Raw genomic sequence first — 19,547 nt, forward strand, 5'->3', positions numbered from 1 at the left:
CCTACTCTACCTAAAATACAGACAGTCCCTGACTAGGGGACATCAATTTTCTAACATGTGCACAAATCCCTGTCCTAGTCAGTTTGGGCTGCCGTAACAAAACACCATAGACTGGGTGCTTAAACAACAAACACGTATTTCTCATAGTCCTGGAGACTGGGAAGTCCGAAATGAAGGCAACAGCAGATTCTGTGTCTGGTGAGACCTACTTCCTGGTTCGTCAACAGCTGTCTTCTCCCAGCAACCCTGCAGAAAAAGTGGGTGAGAGAGCTCTGTGAGGTCTCTTCTATAAGAGCATTAATTCCATCACCTCCCAAAGGCCCCATCTCCTAATACTATGATATCATATTGGCCTTAGGGTTTCAACATATGAGTTTGGTAGGACACAAATATTCTGTCCATAACACTACCCAAAGGCTGTGCTAAGTCCTCTGGTGGCACGGTGGGACCCAGGAATGTCAAAGCCTTAGAGAAGAATCGAGTCTTGAGCAGCCTTACCTGATTATCCTTGTGGGCCCTGTAAATATCATCTTTTCTTAAGTGTGCCTTGCCACAAAGGTTGAGAAGCTCTGCTCTATATAATCATCCCCATAAATGTTTGAAAATCAACTACCTGCCATGCTTTTTTTCAGGCTCCTCTTGTCAGGTTTAAATAATCCCAGTATTTCCCTCCCCTCTTCCTACATCTTCCTTTCTAAACTCTTTATCTTCATGATAGCTGTTCTCTGAACTGTCTCCTAATTTCTCATGTCTTTCTTAAACTGTGATGCCCTTTATTTGACACCCATGGCCTAGCACAGTTACTTGATCTCCTGTGAAAGGGTTAGACAGCCTTCAAACCCACAGAGTCTTCTTTCAGTTATGCAGGAACAGGTAACCTACCCTGAGGATAAAATCTGCCAAGAGGCACCACTTCCTCCTGACCTTGATATGCAGCCTCAGCCAAGTTTTCATTTAATAAATATTTCCTGCTGGAAACTAGGAGACACCAGTACCTGTAAGTCGCAGGCTCTGTCCTTAAGGACCTCATGGTGCAGTTTTAGGGGCAAGCCCTACACAGGTCAAGAGTTACATAACCGCACAGGAGAGGTCCCCCATGGCATTTGTGAATTGGCAAGTGATCTCTGGAATAGATCAGAGAAGGGACAGATGCTATGGGTGATAACTGCTCAGACATTTTATGCTCCTTAGGAAGGTATCCCTGCATGCCTCTCCAATTTTCTGATACAAATTAACGATCCTTGGAGAAGATGGTTATAGAAGAGCTTTTCTCTTTTAAAAGGGCACATGTTGTCTAGATATTCTTACATACATGTGTGTGCCTTGCGTGTAAAACTTACAAGAAGTTTCAATAAAAAGGCTTTTCCCAAAATGTTAATAAGATTCCTTTTCAGAACCTGGTAGAGCTCCTTCAAAATTGAAAGAAACAAAGGACTAAATGTACAGCACTTTTTTTTTCTTTCTTTTTTTTTTGTACCAACCACAAATAAACTCCATTGGTATTTAGTAGGAGAAGTTCACAGCACTTATCCTTCCTAGACTAACATCAATGATAAATTATAAATTTATTTGTCTAATTTATAGAACATTTTCCTTTCAGCAATCTCAGTGGATTTTCACAAACATCCTGTGATGTAAACAGTACAGGTATTATTGTGCCCATTTTATCAGTAAATAAAAATGAAGCTCAGAGACGGGAAGAAACTTCCTTAGATCGTTCAGCAAGTAAGTAGTAGAGCCCTGCCTACTAAATTTCCCACATTCTCAATGCTACTATTTTAAACAATATAAATAAGTGACTTCTTAAAAAGTATGCCCTGGTACTAAAATTAAAGTGGTTATGTGATTGAGAATATTCACTTTATCCATTAAGTGAGGCCAAATTTGGGAAGTAAAGAAAAGCTATTTTTGGCATCCTATCACCTCTTAGGTACCTTTTCCTTTTCATTCTTAGCACCAGTATCTTGGTAAGTTTTCTCTATTGCCCTCTTAAAACCTACTTTCAAGAACTCTATTACATATGATTCGCAGTAAGGTATAAATGAATAATAAAAGCTTAAAATGTCATCCCTCCCAGGAACACATGTCACACATTTTACATATATCTAACCCCAAAGCCTTGTAATAAAGCTCTCACCAGAGCATTTCAGGCAGCCATCCTGAGGTGGCAGTGGTGGCTTTCAGTAGAGTGAGAGCTTCTCCTCTCCACCCAATGACATCTTCCCAGTTGACCTTCATCACTACACAGAAGTCTGGTTCCAGATTTCAGGCTGCACATGGTTAGATTATCCCCAAGAAAGAGTATTTTCCAAAAGCTCTACTAGAATACTACGCTGCCTATTGGAGGAGACTCAGTAGGGATAAGTCGTTCGTCTAGGATTGTCACATGTCCTCAGTGCTCTCGCTCACATCCTGGCCACGGTCCCAGGGATGAGCCACGTAGAGGGAGCTTTTTTTAGGTTACCAAAGATCCTGAAGAACAACAGATTCTAGAGTAGAATCCTTTAAAGCTGAACTGAACACTGCCGCTTTAAGATGTTCTTCGTTCATACACACACCACACTTTCATTGAACTCTACCATGTAGTATTTCTAGTAGAAATATCAAGAAAATAAGGCATTGCCTCTGCCCTCAGGCAGGTCATAGTTCAGTAAGTAAGGCCTGCAAACAAGTATAATAAAGTGATATGAACTATAAAAGAAGTAGGAATAAGAACACAATGAAAATACAGATGAAAGAGCAATTAATTCTTCCGCCAGGAGGGAGATGAGAGAGAGGCAGGGAAAATTTCAGACGTGGTGCCAACTGAGATGGGCCTTGTGAGGTCACCTCCTCCTCCTCTCCGTCCTTACCCTGGCCCTCTTCCTGTTCCTCACCCCCTTCCTCCTCACCCTCCTTTGCTTCTTTCTTTACACTTTAATTTTTAGAGCAGTTTAAGGTTCTCAACAAAACTGAGCAGAAAACACAGAGCTCCCATATGCCATCTGACCCCCCTCAACACCCCTCCACACACACACACAACCTCTCCCACTATCAACATCCAGCACCAGGACTTCCCTGGTGGTGCAGTGGTTACGCCTGCCAATGCAGGGGACATGGGTTCGATCCCTGGACCAAGAAGACCCTACATGCCACGGAGCAGCTAAGCCTGTGCATCACAACTACTGAGGCAGTGCTCTAGAGCCTGTGAGCCACAACTACTGAGCCCGCAAGCCATAACTACTGGAGCCCACACACCTAGAGCCCGTGCTCTGCAACAAGAGAAGCCACTGCAATGAGAAGCCCATGCACCGCAACCAAGGGTAGCCCCCGCTCACTGCAACTAGAGAAAGCCTGCGCGCAGCAAAGAAGACCCAACACAGCAGAAAGGAAGGAAAGGAAAGGAAAGGAAAGGAAAGAAGGGAGGGAGGGAAGGAGGGAGGGAGGGAGGAAGGAAATTTAAAAAAAAATGCAGCACCAGAGTGGGACATTTGTTACAATCATACCTACATGGACACATCATTATCACCCAGAGCCCATAGTTTACGTGAGTTAGACAAGTGTATAGTGACATGTCTCCACCATTGTAGTATCACACAGAGTAGTTTCGCTGCCCTGGAAATCCTCTGTGCTCTGCCTCTTCACTGCATCCTCCACCCTAACCCCTGGCAACCACCAATCTTTTTACTGTCTCCAGTGTTTTGCCTTTTCCAGAATGTCATATAGTTGAAATGATACAGTGTGTAGGTAGCCTTTTCAGATTGGCTTCTTTCACTTAGTGATATGCATTTAAGGTTCCTGCATGTATTTTCATGGCTTAATAGCTCATTTTTTCAGTGCTGAATAAATACTATTCAGTTGTCTGGATGTACCACAGTTGATTTATCCATTCACCTTAGACATCTTCTTGCTTCCCAGTTTTGGCACCTATGAATAAAGCTCCTATAAACTCTTTTTCTTAAAAAAAACACGTTGTTGAGGCATAATTCACATACCATATAATTCACCCATTAAAAGTGTACAGTTCAGGGGCCTCCCTGGTGGCGCAGTGGTTGAGGGTCCGCCTGCCGATGCAGGGGATGCGGGTTCGTGCCCCGGTCTGGGAGGATCCCATGTGCCGCGGAGTGGCTGGGCCCGTGAGCCGTGGCCGCTGGGCCTGCGCGTCCGGAGCCTGTGCTCCGCAGCGGGAGAGGCCACAGCAGTGAGGGGCCCGCATACCGCAAAAAGAAAAAAAAAAAAAAAAAAAAAAAAAAAAAAAAGTGTACAGTTCAATGACTTTTAGTATATTCACAATGTTGTGCATCCATCACTACAGTCAATTTGGGAACATTTTCATCACTCTAGAAAAGAAACTCTGTTCCCCCTAGCCTTCACCCTTCAATCTCATCACTCTCCCCAGCCCTAGGTTACCACGAATCGACTTTCTCTATAGATTTGTCAATTCCAGACATTCATATAAATGGAATTATACAATATGTGGCCTTTTATATCTGGCTTCTTTCACTTAGCATAATGTTTTCAAGGTTAGTCCATGTTGTTCCATGTATCAGCACTTCACTTCTTTTCATGGCAAGTAATATTTCATTTTATGGATATACCACATTTTGTTTATACACTGATCAGCTGATGAACATTTGGTTTGTTTCCACTTTCAGCTATTTTGAATAAAGCTGCTAGGAACATCTGTGTACACATTTTGCTGCAGACATATGTTTTCATTTCTTGCTTATTCATTTTTGCAATAACTTAAAGTCACACTTTGTCTAAGTTTGTTGTTTTCTGAGATTTGGGTAATATAAGCATATCAGACTCCCTGTGAAATGACAGCTTTGGAGTCTAAATGCAGTTTTTGTCAAATGTCTGGGTGCATCAATTTGCTCTCCTGCCAACACTCTCAAAATTAGCCCTTGAGTCAGCAGGAATGATGGTGATGCATAATGCTTAACATTTAAAAGTAATGAACACCTTATGTTCTCAAGTTCCTATTCTTAGAAAATCAGAGGAGGGTGTGGGAAGAGAAAGTGCAATCCAGCCAAAGTGAACATGAGCAAACCTATTACATATATAAAAGTGCATGTGTGGTCACACTAAAGCATTGCGCATGTGTCTGAGGATGAGAGTAGCAAAAAAAATTAGGCTGAGAAAGAAGGGGACTCAACTGTGAATGACTTTGAATGACAGTTTAAGAAGCCTGAACTCTGGACCAAGGGAGTGGGAAGCTAAGGTTTTCATAACCAGAAGAATGGCATTCCCAGATCTCTGTTCTGGAAAGATGACTGGCAAGGTGACTGAGAGTTAGGGGGAAACATGCAAATTATATCACATAGGACTCTTTCTCTTGCAGATGATAGAAAACCTAATGAATTCTAGCTTGAGCAAAATTTTTAATTTATTGGCTTCTATTTCTCTATAACACAGGAGCAGATTCAGTTTCTGACTTGCTACCTCTTGGTTCTGCTTTCTTGGTGTTGACTCACTCTCAAGCCACTTCTCTTATAGTCCCAAGGTGGCATCCAGCCAGGAAAAACAGAATTGTTGTCCCAGTTTCTCAACCAAAGTCCCAACATTCAAGTGACTGGGACCAGCTCAGGTCATAAGAACACCCATGAAATAATTACTGGGAACCAGAGAATACTACTGGCCTAGTCTAGGTCAGTGCTACTCAAAGTGTGGTCCGTGGACCAATGCCTGTTTCCACATGTTTGTTACCATCTACAACAAGATAAGTTTAGACAATCAGCCATAAAAATAAACGAAATTGAGTTCTTTGTAGTGAGGTGGGTGGACCTAGAGTCTGTCATACGGAGTGAAGTAAGTCAGAAAAACAAATACCATATGCTAACACATAGATATGGAATCTAAACAAACAAAAATGGTTCTGAAGAACCTAGGGGCAGGACAGGAATAAAGACACAGAGAATGGACTTGAGGACACGGGGAGGGGGAAGGGTAAGCTGGAATGAAGTGAGAGAGTGGCATGGACATATATACACCACCAAATGTAAAACAGATAGCTAGTGGGAAACAGCCGCATAGCACAGGGAGATCGGCTCAGTGCTTTGCGGCCACCTAGAGGGTTGGGATAGGGAGGGTGGGAGGGAGATGCCAGAGGCAGGAGATATGGGGATATATGTATATGTATAGCTGATTCACTTTGTTATACAGCAGAAACTAACACGCCATTGTAAAGCAATTATACTCCAATAAAGATGTTAAAAAAAAAAGGTAAGTATAGAAACTGAGGATGGTTAGAAACTTGTACTGCAATTTGAGAGAGTCATTAAATTTCATAATAAAAACTGAGGCTTATATTTTGTATGTCATAGTTCGTGTGTCATTTTTCCAGTGATTCATTTTTACTATATTTTATACAAGTACCAGTCCACAGTGGATGGGGGTGTGGGAGATGAAGCAAACTGGTCCTTCACCACAGATAGTCTGAGAAACCGTGGTCTCATATACATGGTCCACTGTGAAGCCTGCGGGTGAATCAACATTCTGGAAGCACACAGGGAGACTTTGGGGAGCTCTTCTCCCCTCGCCATGAAAGAAGGCAAAAATAAATGTCCACTATAATCGGGATCTTAGTTGGAGAGAGGAAGGACATTCACAGACTTACTTTAGCTCTCTTATTTTCTCAAGCTTTTGTCCACATTGATCTGCCCTTATTCAGAGTCCCTAGTAAGAATTTACTCTGCATAAGCTTTGGATATGGCCAGTTTAATAGGCTAAACATTACATGGGCATTCACCTGCCTTGCCCATTAAAACTTGTATTACTAGAATCAAAGCATTTGAATGGCTCTCTTAAGCCATTAAGAGAAAAACAACTTTGAGCTAGACTAACACAAGGTAATTACTAAGCTGAGCGAAATTCCTCTGCCATGCTCTTGGCACTGAGGTATGGAAACTCTACAGCCCTATAAGAAGTCTGAAGGAAAAAAATGTTTTATACAAATTTCAGGGGTCTAAGTTTCTCATTAAAAGTACATTTTAGAAAGTTGTTTTAAGTTAACTTGCTAGGGCAGTTGTACGGCAAGCAGACGGATGTAGCAATTTGTCAAACTGCAGCTTTCATCTCTCTTTTAAAATAATATGGAAACAATAAAAACACAATTAAAACTAAAATTAAAAAAGCATAATCTGAAAGAGTATTTTGATTTTTTCTAATTAAAGCTCTGCAATTAAAGTTTTGCTGGAGAACAACCTGTGTTTTTCATCTCACAAAGGGCTAATAAATGCACAGAATTTGAGATGTCTGCTAAAACTCAGAGCTGGAAGTGACCTTGGAGAACCTTCTAGTCTGGCTTTCTCATTTTACAAATTGGAAACTGAGGCCAGAGCAGGTTTATTTCTTTTTTCCTTAATCCTTTCTTTCATGTGTGTGCATGTGTGTGTTTTCTCTTGGTGTCTGCACCTAATTTAGTCACTCAATATAGGACTTGCTTCTTTCCAGTATGAAGACAAGGACTCAACAAACACCAAAGTTTATGCAGTACTACCTCGAAATCTGCAATTTTTGCCTAAGTGAACTTCACAAACCATTGAGATAGTAATGCATTTTTGTGAAAACCAAATGGAAATACAGCATGTGCCTTCATGCCTTCTGCAATAAAATAAGCTGAATGTAACTTCAATATTCTTTGGTGACCCCAGCTTAGTCTAATAAACAGCTGTGATACTGCAGAGGAGCAGGTGTAGGCGGTCTGGGACATGGACACAAATGTGCCTTGTCTCCAGCAGTGCCCCACAAACCTGCTATCATTTTAAAAATCCATCACCTGTATTTTAGGAGTTTACCTCTTTTTCATAAAAACACAAGAATTGTTTGCCAAATGTACATATGCAGTGCAAAACTGACCTATGACAGAACTGCCTTTAGCAGGTCACGGGGCTACCCTAAAGAGTTAATGTAGTTTGGATCACTTTTATCCCCTCAGGGGGTGAGGGAACGACAGGAAGGAAATGGAATATAACAAATAATATAAGATTTGGTGGGTACTTAATTTGTGCCCCAAACTTTCACTCATTTCATTTCTTAACTATCTTGTGAGAGAAGAAATAGTTCTCTCACTCACAGATAACAAGACTGAGCCCCAGAAAGATTAAATAACTTGCCCAAGGCCATAAGCGCTAAAAAGTGAAAAAGTAAGGATTTGAACCAAGCTTGCTTTGGTCCCAGACGTGCATCTTCAGTCCACACAATACTGTCTCAGAGAGTAGAGTCACTGCGTCTTGATCACTGACTTCATTTTAACATGCCAGGAGCTATATTTTGCTGTATAACAAACCACCCCAAAAATTAGTGGCTTAAAACAATGAACATTTTATTTGCTCATAATTCTGCAATCTGGGTTGGGCTTGGCTGGGTGACCCTTCTGTTGATCTTACTGATGGCTACTCACGTGGATTCATCCAGCTGGCAGGTCAGCAGGGGCCTGGGCTTGACTGAGACACTGGGATGGCCAGGCTTGTCTCTCAGGGCCTCTCCCTCTTATGTGGCTTTTCTGACAGCCTCTCCACATAGCTGTAGCAGGCTAACAGCATTCTTATAAAGCAGATCATGGCTCTGAAGAGAACAAAAGCAGAACTTCTTAAGGCTTGGAACAAGAACTGATAGAGCATCACTCTGCCACTTCCAGTTAATTAAAATAAGTCATACTCCCAACTCAGGTTCTAAGAAAGAGGACTACACAGAGGCAAATACTGGGAGATCACGGGGGGCCAACAATGTAACAGTGGTCGCTATACTCTTCTTGAACTGTGGCACGATCAACTGTAAAAGTTGCTGTTTCTTCTATACCTTCCATTTTTCTTATGTGCAGTTTTTCATTCTTTTCCTGTTTGTTTCTCCACTTTCTCCTACCATTTCTTAGCTTTTCTGCGTTGTAACTGGCCTTCCCTAGGCAGCCACAAATAAAGGATGCCTCTCCTTCAGAGCAGTGAACTGACCAATCGCATCTTGTCAACCCTATTCTTCAGGTCATCAGTCTTTGTTAAAGTGTTCTACTGACAGAGGTTGCTTTGTCTAGTTTTTTGTTTCATCTTGTTTTGCTTTATAAACTGCGTTCAAAGCTGGAAGTCTAATGTAAAGGAAATAGGACATTACTGCCTCAAGAAGCAACTTAAGTGAGTACATTTAAAAGCTTCACCCTTATAAATAAAATTTAGAATCTATCATACTCCTCTTCAGTTTTACCTGCAAGAAGGCAAGATGTCCAGTTCAATGGCCAAGGCAAGAAATCAATGTTTATCATGTTTTACATGCTTTAACTTCCTTTAGCAGTCATTCACCAGGGCAGAGAAGGAAGAGAGGCCTGTAGGAATCAGATAACTTCCAGCATTACAATTCTAGTTCACAGCAGGTTGCTTCTTACACGTAGCTAAAATGAGATCCGATTAAATTTCCATTGAATCATTCAACCTGTCTGATCACTGCTTTCTGCTGTCAGGAGAGTTTCAAGAGTACTAAGAATTAGGGCCAGGAGAACTTGCTGTACAGATACCACAAGCATGAAGAGGGCAAAGGAAATAAGAGAAAAGAATTGTAAACACCCAAGGTGAAAATTCTTGCAGAAGGGGATCATGGGTTTCCATTTGAAATACTGACGAATTCAAATGAAAGTTAAAAGTTGAAACGTGAATTACCCTTCAAGTGTTTCCAAATCCATTCACTGACAATGTTGATCATTGTGTCTTTTATTCTGCACCCTGAGGCCAGTCACTGGATCCTTGATTGTTGCATTACATCTCCACCAGACATTTAGGTGCAAAAATGAAAGGGGATTAAATTTAATTTGGCTATGAATTGCTCAAGTGAAGGAGGCAACTGAGATAAAATGTCTTTGTTACTATTTTAGACTAATTCATTGACTCGAATCTGTGTTCTGTCGTCACAAACATCAAAAGTTGATTGAAAATGGGTGTAAATTCATACATAAATAATACACAAGCTCATGACAACCCTCATAATGATTTACAAAGTCCAATAAATATTCTAAGAAAATTTGGAGAATCTGACTAGATTCTGATGTTCTCAGGAAGAAAAAATTGATAAGTTTATCAAAGAAATTTTTGAATGAAGAATATGAACGGCAGCCACACTAGATATTTAAGTACAGCATAAAGCTGAGCTGGAGGGAGTGGTGCCCACCAGCACCAGTGTCCACATGGTGGGGAGAGCGCCAACGGTGGCTGCCGCCAGTTGACTCTGTCCCCAGGGTGAACAGCAGTCGTCACCATCCCTCACCCCATGCCTCTCTGGGAAACTCTCCAAGACCAGTAAGCATTTTTTGTGAGAAGTCTCTTTTAAAACTGCTTTTGCTATATCCCATAAATTTTGGCATCAACATGTCTCATGGTCTGCCTGAAGGACAGGGCCTGGATCTGACCCCATCTCTTCATCCCAACCTCCAATTCTCCCCCTGGACCAGCCTTCACCACCCTCAGCCTCAAGTCACCTGTCATGGTCACCCACACGAGCTCCACGCTTTTTACCCTTTTGCTCACATGTTAGCTTCTGCCCTTTTATATGGAAAATAAACACTCTATGGTGAAAAAAAATAAGGCTATGATAATTAAAATAAGACACTACAGAAAGAAGGAAAAGTATAAAGATATAGAACACACACTAGACAGTCCAGAATTGATTTTTTTCCATACAAGAATTGGCTAGGAAACAAAAGTGACATCACCAGAAAGGAAGAACTATTCATTAACTTGTGCAGGAATAACTGGGTAGGAATTTAAGGGAAATAAAATTAATTTAGACCCATCTTTCATAGTGTATAACAAAATAAATCCCAGATATATTAAAAAGTTAAATATTTTTAAAACATCCTTTTCCAAATGCCTGCTCAAACAAGGTATTAGATCTGTGAATTTAAAACCAAGGATGACTTCCTAAGCTTAAAATCCTTTTAAGAAATCATAAAACAAAAGGCCAACTGTTCAGACTACATAAAATTTGAAACTTCTATTTGTAAAAAAAAAAAAAAGAGTAGCAAAACCAACTTTTTAAAAAGAACAACAGCAGATTGAGAAAATGCATTATTTTACTATTATAGCAAAAGAAAACATTTTCACATTTATTTTTGATTTTTAAAAAAATGTTCATTTATCTTTGGCTGCGTTGGGTCTCCATTGCTGCGTGCGGGCTTTTCTTTAGCTGCGGCGAGTGGGGGCTACTCTTCATTGTGGTACACGGGCTTCTCATTGTGGTGGCTTCTCTTGTTGCAGAGCACAGGCTCTAGGCGTGCGGGCTTCATTAGTTGCAGCACGCAGGCTCAGTAGTTGTGGCTCGCGGGCTCTAGAGTACAAGCTCAGCAGTTATGACACACGGGCTTAGTTGCTCCGTGGCATGTGGGATCTTCCTGGACCAGGGCTCGAGCCCATGTACCCTGCATTGGCAGGTGGATTCTTAAATACTGTGCCACCAGGGAAGTCCCAGAAGTTCATCTTCTTTAGCAATTTATTTTCATATATGGAAAGGAAAAGAAAAATGGTTAAAAAAACCTCTAGGTCCTTACTGCATAGTTAATTCATGAAACCCTGCTGCGCCTTACTGTACTCCTTGCTCCACAGTATTCCAGTCATTTTATTTTCACATTGTCTGAAGACAAGTGTATTTATGGAGCAGACTACTTGAAATAGGAACTGTCCACTAAACCTTGAAAATGTAGTCGCTGCGTCTATAGCTGACTTACCATTCTGGTGCTCTCTCTCAACCCTGAAGCTCTTAGAAGAGACCTTTTATCCACTTTATAAGTATCAGGCCCAACATGACATATAAGCATTTCACAAAATAGTTTGAATTTTGGAATAATTTTGATTCAAATACTTGGATGCAGAGATGGAGAAATGAAGGAGGCAAGAAGGTATTATTCCTCTGTTCAGCCCCTTGCACTAGGTTTGTGTCCCAAGGAAAGAGGAGCATCTCTGTGTTTCTACATGGAGCACGGCCCTAAGGAGAGTGAAAGGCGCACAGGGCTGTCCTGCCATCTTCAGGGTGTGAACCACTCTTCCAGGTTTCCTGGCAGACTAGAAAATATGGCTCTTTCATGGAGGGCACACAGCAGTGTCAGTGTGACAGAGCCATCCTCGGATACCTTAGCTGACACCTGACATTCCAGTGGCTGCCAAAGTGGAAGAACAAATGGAACATGTTTTTGAAACCCATGCAAACACCTCTGAGGATGCTCAGTGTGTGTGTACTTAGGGACCAAAATGCTACAACAAGACAGAACTATAAACCAGGAAATTTTTGCTTGATACCATTTCTCGAACTCTATTTACGCCCACAAATAGGTGAAACCCAAGGCAATTCAGGTCACACTGACAGATGCATTTGGCCAAGTTGGTACGTTGAATACCAACCGTTGAGTTTCTTGACCTCATCTGAACAGTTCTCTGATGTGTGTGGTCAAAGGAAGGTCACGGATCTCAGGAAAGCATCTCCCTACCACACCTGCTCTGTCTCTGTGTTCTTTGTTCCTGTAAGTCCCCAGTTTACTGCCATCTCCTGCCCCCGCTCTCCTTGCTGGCACAGGCTTTTTTGAATATGATGTGTCTCTCTCCTGGCTCATTCTTTGGCATTTCACTGAAACACCTGCTATCAGACCTCAGGAATAGGGAGAGTTATTTTTTGCCTGGTCAGGAATGAGCATTTGGTGGGAGTCATTTCTTTAGTGTGCAGTGCTCTGAACCCAGTGCTTTGGGTGTGGAGGTCCAAGGCATTTCCTTGGGGAATCTGGTCAGCTTCCTGGTATAGAAGACTTAAGTTAGCCACAATCCTTAAAGCAGTCCTATGAGAACATATAAAATACACTTCTATGTTAGAAATGTCCTAGCATTTTTGGAATTAGGTACTTTTGAGTGTTTTTATTCCATAGACATCACGGATGCCATATCTCAACTGCATTTCAATTACTGACTTACACTTCCGCAGTATAAACTTTGTAACTTCTTGACCACGAACTAGGCTGAGCACTGAGCTTGCTTCCTTTCTTTCCCTCCCTCCCTCCCCCTTTCCCCTTCCTTCTTCACTCCCTCCCTCCTCTCCTTCCTCCTTCCTTCTTTCCTCCCTCCCTCCATCTCCCTCCTTCTCCTTCCTTCTCTCTCTCTCTCTCTTTCCCTCTCTGGCTTGGGTGATTGTTGATGCCATTCAGAAACAGAGAAGATGATCTGTTCAGTTTCTAATATGTCAAATTTGAATTATCTAAACAGGTAGAGATATCCTCTACCCAGTTATGTCATACATAGTAGAAACTTTATAAACACCTGTGATTAAATATATTTGGGGTCCAGTTCTGGAGCTCAGCAGAGAGGGCAGCCTGAAGATGTAAGTAGGGGTCTTCAACATACAGGGTGGACGACATGGGCATCTTGGGTTTAGAAGATGTCCCTTGGGGAATCTGCACAATGGGAGAGTGAAGGACAAAGCTCTGGGGAAACAGACCAGGGGCTGGCAGAGGACCTGAGAAAGAGCAGTTAGAGAAAAGTGAAGATAACCAGGAAAGAGAGAGGTAATGGAAACTGAGGGAAGAGAAGATGCAAGAGAGGCTGTGTGACAAAGAAGAAAAGGCCTGCAGTGCCCTGAATCCTGCAGCCCCCAACCCTGGTACCTGGGGGCAGGGAGCAATCACTATATAGTCACAAAGTTTGTTGCTTTTTATAGAGAGGAAGGACTCATTCAGAACCAGAATGAGCAACATTGCCCCCTTTAAACATTATTTTTTATTAATAAACCTCCACAGAATTAACAGTATTTTATTTTTAAAAAACGTGTCTCTTCTTTTTTTTTTTTAACCATTATTCATCATCTCTTTGATTACTTGCTCAAACCCAGTACACGTGTATAGGGGTATCAGAATTGAGAAGTGAGGGAAACCACTTTATTAACAAGAGAAGAGTGCTTATTCATATAGTTCCTTTAGTCCTCAGTCTTATAATGTCTACTCATTTTCAGATAAATTTCCCCCCTTTCCTTTAATGAAGTTATGTCATAGACCTGTAACACAGATTCTTTGCTTAAATGTAAAAACATTTAAAAATAAATGTGTACTCCCTTCACTCATTTCTCCTACCACCCCACCCCCTGCCTCTGGCAATCACTAATCTGTTTCCTGTATCTGAGCTTGTTTTGTGTTTTGTTTGTTTGTTTTAGGGTCCACATATAAGAGAGGTCAAATGGTATTTGTCATTCTCTTTCTGACTTATTTCACTTAGCATCATGCTGCCCACCCATGTTGTTGCAAATGGCAAGATTTTTTTTTTTTTTTTTTTTTTTGTGGTACAGGGGCCTCTCACCGTTGTGGCCTCTCCCGTTGCAGACCACAGGCTCCGGATGCACAGGCCCAGCAGCCGTGGCCCACGGGCCCAGCCGCTCTGCGGCATGTGGGATCTTCCCGGACCGGGGCACGAACCCATGTCCCCTGCATCGGCAGGCAGACTCTCAACCACTTCACCACCAGGGAAGCCCAAGATTTCATTCTTTTTATGGCTGAGTAATATTCCATCGTGTGTGTATGTGTGTGTGTGTATATATAATGTATATAAAATTCTTCATTCATTCATCCATTGATAGACACTTCTGTTGTTTCCATATCTTGGCTATTGTAAAATAATGCTGTAGTGAATATGGGGGTGCATATGTATTTTTGAGTTAGTGTTTTTGTTTTCTTTGGATAAATACCCAGAAGTAGAACTACTGGGTCATATGGTAGTTATAGTTTTCATTTTTTGCAGAACCTCCATAATGTTTTCCACAGTGGCTGCACCAGTCTATATTCTTACCCACAGTGCACAAGGGTTCCCTTTTCTCCACATCCTCACCAATACTTGTTATTTCTTGGCTTGTTGATAATAGCCATCCTAACAGGTGTGAAGTGATATCACATTGTGGTTTTGATTTGCGTTTCCCTGACGACTAGTGATGTTGACCTCCTTTTAGATTACTGATTCAGTCTTCTTACTAGTAATTGGTCTGTTCCTAGTTTCTACTTAATCATGATTCTCTCTTCATAGTTGTATATTTCTGGGAATTTTTATTTCTTCTAGGTTGTCCAATTTCTTGGTGTATAATTTTTCATAGTAGTCTCTTATGATCCTTTGTATTTATGTTGTACCATTTGTGATATTTCCTCTTCTACTTCTGTTTTATTTATTTGAGTCCTCCCTTTTTTTCTTGGTAACTCTAGCTAAAGACTTGTCAATTTTGTTTATCGTTTCAAAGAACCAGCTCTAAGTTTCACTGAACTTCTGTATTGTCTTTTTGGTCTCTGTTTCTGCTGTAATCTTTGTGATTTCCTTACTTCTACTAACTTTGAGCTTCATTTGTTCTTCTTTTTCTACTTCCTTGAAGTGTAAAGTTTCTTGAGGTAGGTATTTATTGTTATGAACTTCTCTCTTACAACTGCTTTTACTGCATCCCCCAAATTTTGGCATATTCCCATTTTTGTTTGTCTCAAGGTATTTTTAAATTTCTCTCTTGATTTCTTCTTTGACCCATTGGTTGTTTTGTTCTTTTTTTCCCATGTTCACTCTTGTTTTAATTATATACAGCAGAGACCCTGACATTCAGAGTACCAAAAAAATCCCGTAACTACTGTTCCTACCCAATAGATATTTAACATATGATGCTTATTGAGAACCTACTGTGTACATGGGGCTCTGCTAAGTACGGGAGGGGGTGGTTACAAAGAAGTATAAGGCTTGCTCTCTGCCCTCAAAGAACTTACAACAAAAGGCTGATGAACTAAGGGACACGTGGGCAGGCAATATACAAGGTGTGATACATGTACAGGAAGGTGAGGCCGCTGTGATGTGATGGAGTTTGAAATCCAGACTTTGCTGCTTATTAGCTGTGTCAGCTTGAAAGGTTACTGAACCCCTCTGAGCTTCACTTTCCTCATTTGTGAAACGGACTACGAAGCCTACCTCGAAAGCTTATCATGATGTAAGGAGCTAAGGCACATGGAAATCTTAAGGTGTCGTTATTATGGTTTCTCTGTGCTAGATACTCAAGAACGGCTCCTGGATCTGTGGGATTTGGGTTTGGCTTTGAAGAATGGATAGGACTGAGAAAGCAGAGAGTTAGGGAAGGAAGCCATTCACCCAGAGCTCTCCGTAGGCAACAGCGTGACCTAAGTCGTGTTTGTCTTCCCGCTCTAGTATTTCATTACCACATCCTTACCCGAAAACCCCCTTTTCAGGATCCTGTTTTGCAGAGACACGTTGCTGCCACGACCTGAACCTTTCCTATGCGCCCCCCTCAGAGTCAGTCCCTCTGTGCCTTCCAAGGAAGCTGCTGTCTCGTCCAGTAAGCCAGACAAAGTGGCAGTAGGTCTCAATTTACTGATCTGTACAGTGGGGGTAACATTACCTCCCTTCCCTTCCTTAAGGTTTACTGTGAGAAGCAAACGATATCACTGATGTGGAAGCACTTTGTAATTGTGAGCTTCTAACTCCACAGGATGTTGTTAGGATGACAAACTCGGCTGCTGATTGAATCCAATTCGACGCTACGTGGAAAGATAGGCCTGACACAATATCTGGTCTGTAGGCTCTTTCTTGAGAAATGTCAAAAGGTATATATGATTAAATCAAAAGAGTGAAAAGAGATCATCTTTAAGGTCTGTTGTTCTCTCTTAGGGGAAAGTTTTTAACGTTTAAAAATCTAGAATCCATGACGTGTGCTTTGTAATCAACCCCCCAAAATGACCGTTGAGAGAAACGGGGTTCAGTCAGGCCAAGCAGGAGGGAGGAGAAGCACCTTGCCTGCTGCGGGTGTTGGGGGAGAGACCTGTGGACTGATGGAGTCTGGTAGCACTTGCCCGACATCTCAGCTGGTGGCCTCCTCTCTCACTAGCACTAGGCTAGTTTTCGCAACTCTAAAAAGAGCCGATTTTTACACGCGTTTCCCAGTAGGTGGATTTTTTAGTTGTCCTTCTCTTTTCTGTCTGTAATGCTGTCTCCTTTGGGCAGTTTCCCCAGCACCTCCACTGGGTTTTATGACTGGATGGACATTGAGACTTTTATTCCTGTGGGTGTTGGGTTTCATTTTTATTCCTAAACCTTTATGGTCTTCTGGTCCCTTGCAGGCTGAAGCTTAAGGAGGGGCTGATTTTCCTAAAGCAGAGGCTGGTGGAGGCTCTTTGGGCTGAGCAGGAGCTGGAGCTGAAGCGGGAGGCGGAGCCGGAGCCCCGACCCATTGGTGTTTTAGTAGCATGTTGTTTAATCGCCACATAGTTTTGAATTTTCCAGCTTCCTTCATGTAATTAATTTTGGTTTCATACCATTGTACCTGGAAAAAAGGTACTTGATATGATTCCAGTCCTCTTAAATTTATTAAGACTTGTTTTGGGGGGGCTTCCCTGGTGGCACAGTGGTTGAGAATCTGCCTGCCAATGCAGGGGACACGGGTTCGAGCCCTGCTCTGGGAAGATGCCACATGCCGCGGAGCAACTAGGCCCGTGAGCCACAACTACTGAGCCTGCGTGTCTGGAGCCTGTGCTCTGCAACAAGAGGGGCCGCGACAGTGAGAGGCCTGTGCACCGCGATGAAGAGTGGGCCCTGCTCGCCGCAACTAGAGAAAGCCCTCGCACAGAAACGAAGACCCAACACAGCCAAAAATAAATAAATAAATAAATAAAATAAAATAAATAAATTAAAAAAGACTTGTTTTTTGGCCTAACATATTCTCTATCCTGGAAAATGTTTCATGTGTACTTGAGAAGAGTGTGTATTTGTGTTGCTTTTGTATGGAATTTTCTATATATACCTGTTAAGTTCATTTGGTCTAATGTGTCATTTAAGGCTGATGTTCCCTTATCGATTTTCTGTGTGAATGATCTATCCATTGATGCAAGTGGGGTTTTAAAATTCCCTACTATGGTATTGCTGTCTGTTTCTCTCTTTAGGTCTGTTAATGTTTGCTTTATATATTTAAGTGCTTCTGTGTTGGGTGCATATATATTTACATATGTTATATCCTCTTGTTGGAGTGACTCCTTTATCGTTATAAAACTCCCCTCCACTCCGCCTTATGACACACCTGGCTCTCCTTTGTGGAAGCCAGAGAGCCAGCAGGAAAGCAGACCAGATGATACCTCAAGCTGGTCTCAAAGAAGTAGAAGTTTGATCGGGGTTTTTCATTGTCCCAGGATCCTCCCTTATAATCCTGTCCCAGGTCCAGTTCTCTCCCAGGACATTGACTACCCACATTCCAGATGGGGATAAAGAGGAAATTGTCAGGAAGGATGGTTCTTATCAGCTGGCCACTGTCACTTTCACCCCTTATTTGGAGATGCTTATCCTGTTGTTCTTCTCCTATTACCTCCATTTCATTAAGGCTTTTTTTTTTCCTGAGGTTTTATCTTGTTCTTTCATTTGGAACATACACCTCTGTTTCTTCATCTTCTTGACCCTCTGTTTTGGTTTCTGTACAGTAGATGAAACAATCGCCTCTCTCAGCCTTGAAGGAGTGGCCTTGTGTAGGAGATGAAGCTTGTTGTTCAACCCTGCTCCAATGCTTTTTTGTCTCTCAAACCTTTGTGCTTATGCAAGCAGCCCATTACATTTTTAATAACTCCCAGTAATTGAGAATGTGCCAAGACCTGTCAGCATCCCTAATGGGAGGATCTCAGCCCCTAGATTCAGGCTGTTTAGAAGCCAGATCCTCAGGCAGTGGCTTTTTAAAGTATGAAAACGTACACAGATACATGTTTTGTAGGACCATAAGTGTAAGCTCTGCTGGCCAGGTGACCTGGCAGTCACAAAAATCAGGGCTCCAAACAAGTATATAAGCTCTTTCTGGGAGATACTGGTGAACTGGAACGAGGCAGAGGGAGAGTGCCAAGATGGCATCCACAGCCTGCATTCCTCATTCTGTAATTACAGAGAGCAGCTCCGTAATCCACTACATGTGTGCTGAACCTGAAGCCTGCCCCTCAGGCTGGAGCTCCAGGATAAGCCAAGCAGCCTCCTTCACAGATGACTGGGGTATGTGTATCAGTCTGCCTCCGGCTCAGTCCCTGGGCTGGCAGCCTGCCAAGAACCATCTCTCTGATTTGCTACAATCCCGTAGGATCCACAAATGCAAGTCCCCCTGTCCACCAGAGCCAGGCAATCAAGGGGCATCCCCTAGGCAGCAACTGCAAAAACTGGGGCGCCAGATACAAAAACCAAGGCAGTAGCCAAGTGTAAAGCTTCCTTCCAGGAGACACCGGCTCTCTGGAGGGCAGCAGAGGGAGAGCATGAAGACAGTGCCTGCCCTCCAAGGCCTCTGAAAAGGATTACAGTCAACCCCTAGATGTGTGTTTAATTAGAAGCTTGCCCCTCAGGCCACAGCCATGATGATAAGCTAATAGGTCTTCTTCACAGAAAGATAGGCTTCTGGGTCTGTTGCCTCTTGCTGTGCCCCGGGGGTGGTAGCTGCTTAAGAATTCTTTCTCCTTTGGTCATGTGAGACCCACAAGTGTAAGCGCCATTGCCTGCCAGAGCCAGGTGATGGAGATGTGTACGCTGGCATCAGCTGCAAAAATTGGGGTATGAGCTCCTTTCTGGGTGACA

At 42.3% G+C, this 19,547-nt stretch overlaps 1 long non-coding RNA gene across 5 annotated transcripts in view; it reads left to right on the forward strand.

Moving 5' to 3' along the window:
• The window catches only part of LOC308611360, a 180,667-nt gene that overhangs the window by 104,785 nt on the left and 56,335 nt on the right, over positions 1–19,547 (forward strand). Inside the window, exon 3 of one of the 5 annotated variants that reach the window (XR_014014857.1) lies at positions 17,078–17,849. The exons of 3 other annotated variants lie outside the window; for them this stretch is intronic. This is a non-coding gene — a long non-coding RNA (uncharacterized lncRNA). Of the gene's footprint in view, positions 1–14,308; positions 14,681–17,077; positions 17,850–19,547 lie in introns of those variants that run through there. One more of the 5 variants, XR_014014858.1, reaches the window with a different exon arrangement.

The sequence above is a fragment of the Mesoplodon bidens genome (genome assembly GCF_964165515.1).
Source record: "Mesoplodon bidens genome assembly, contig: HAP1_SCAFFOLD_72, whole genome shotgun sequence".
NCBI classification, from domain to species: domain Eukaryota; kingdom Metazoa; phylum Chordata; class Mammalia; order Artiodactyla; family Ziphiidae; genus Mesoplodon; species Mesoplodon bidens.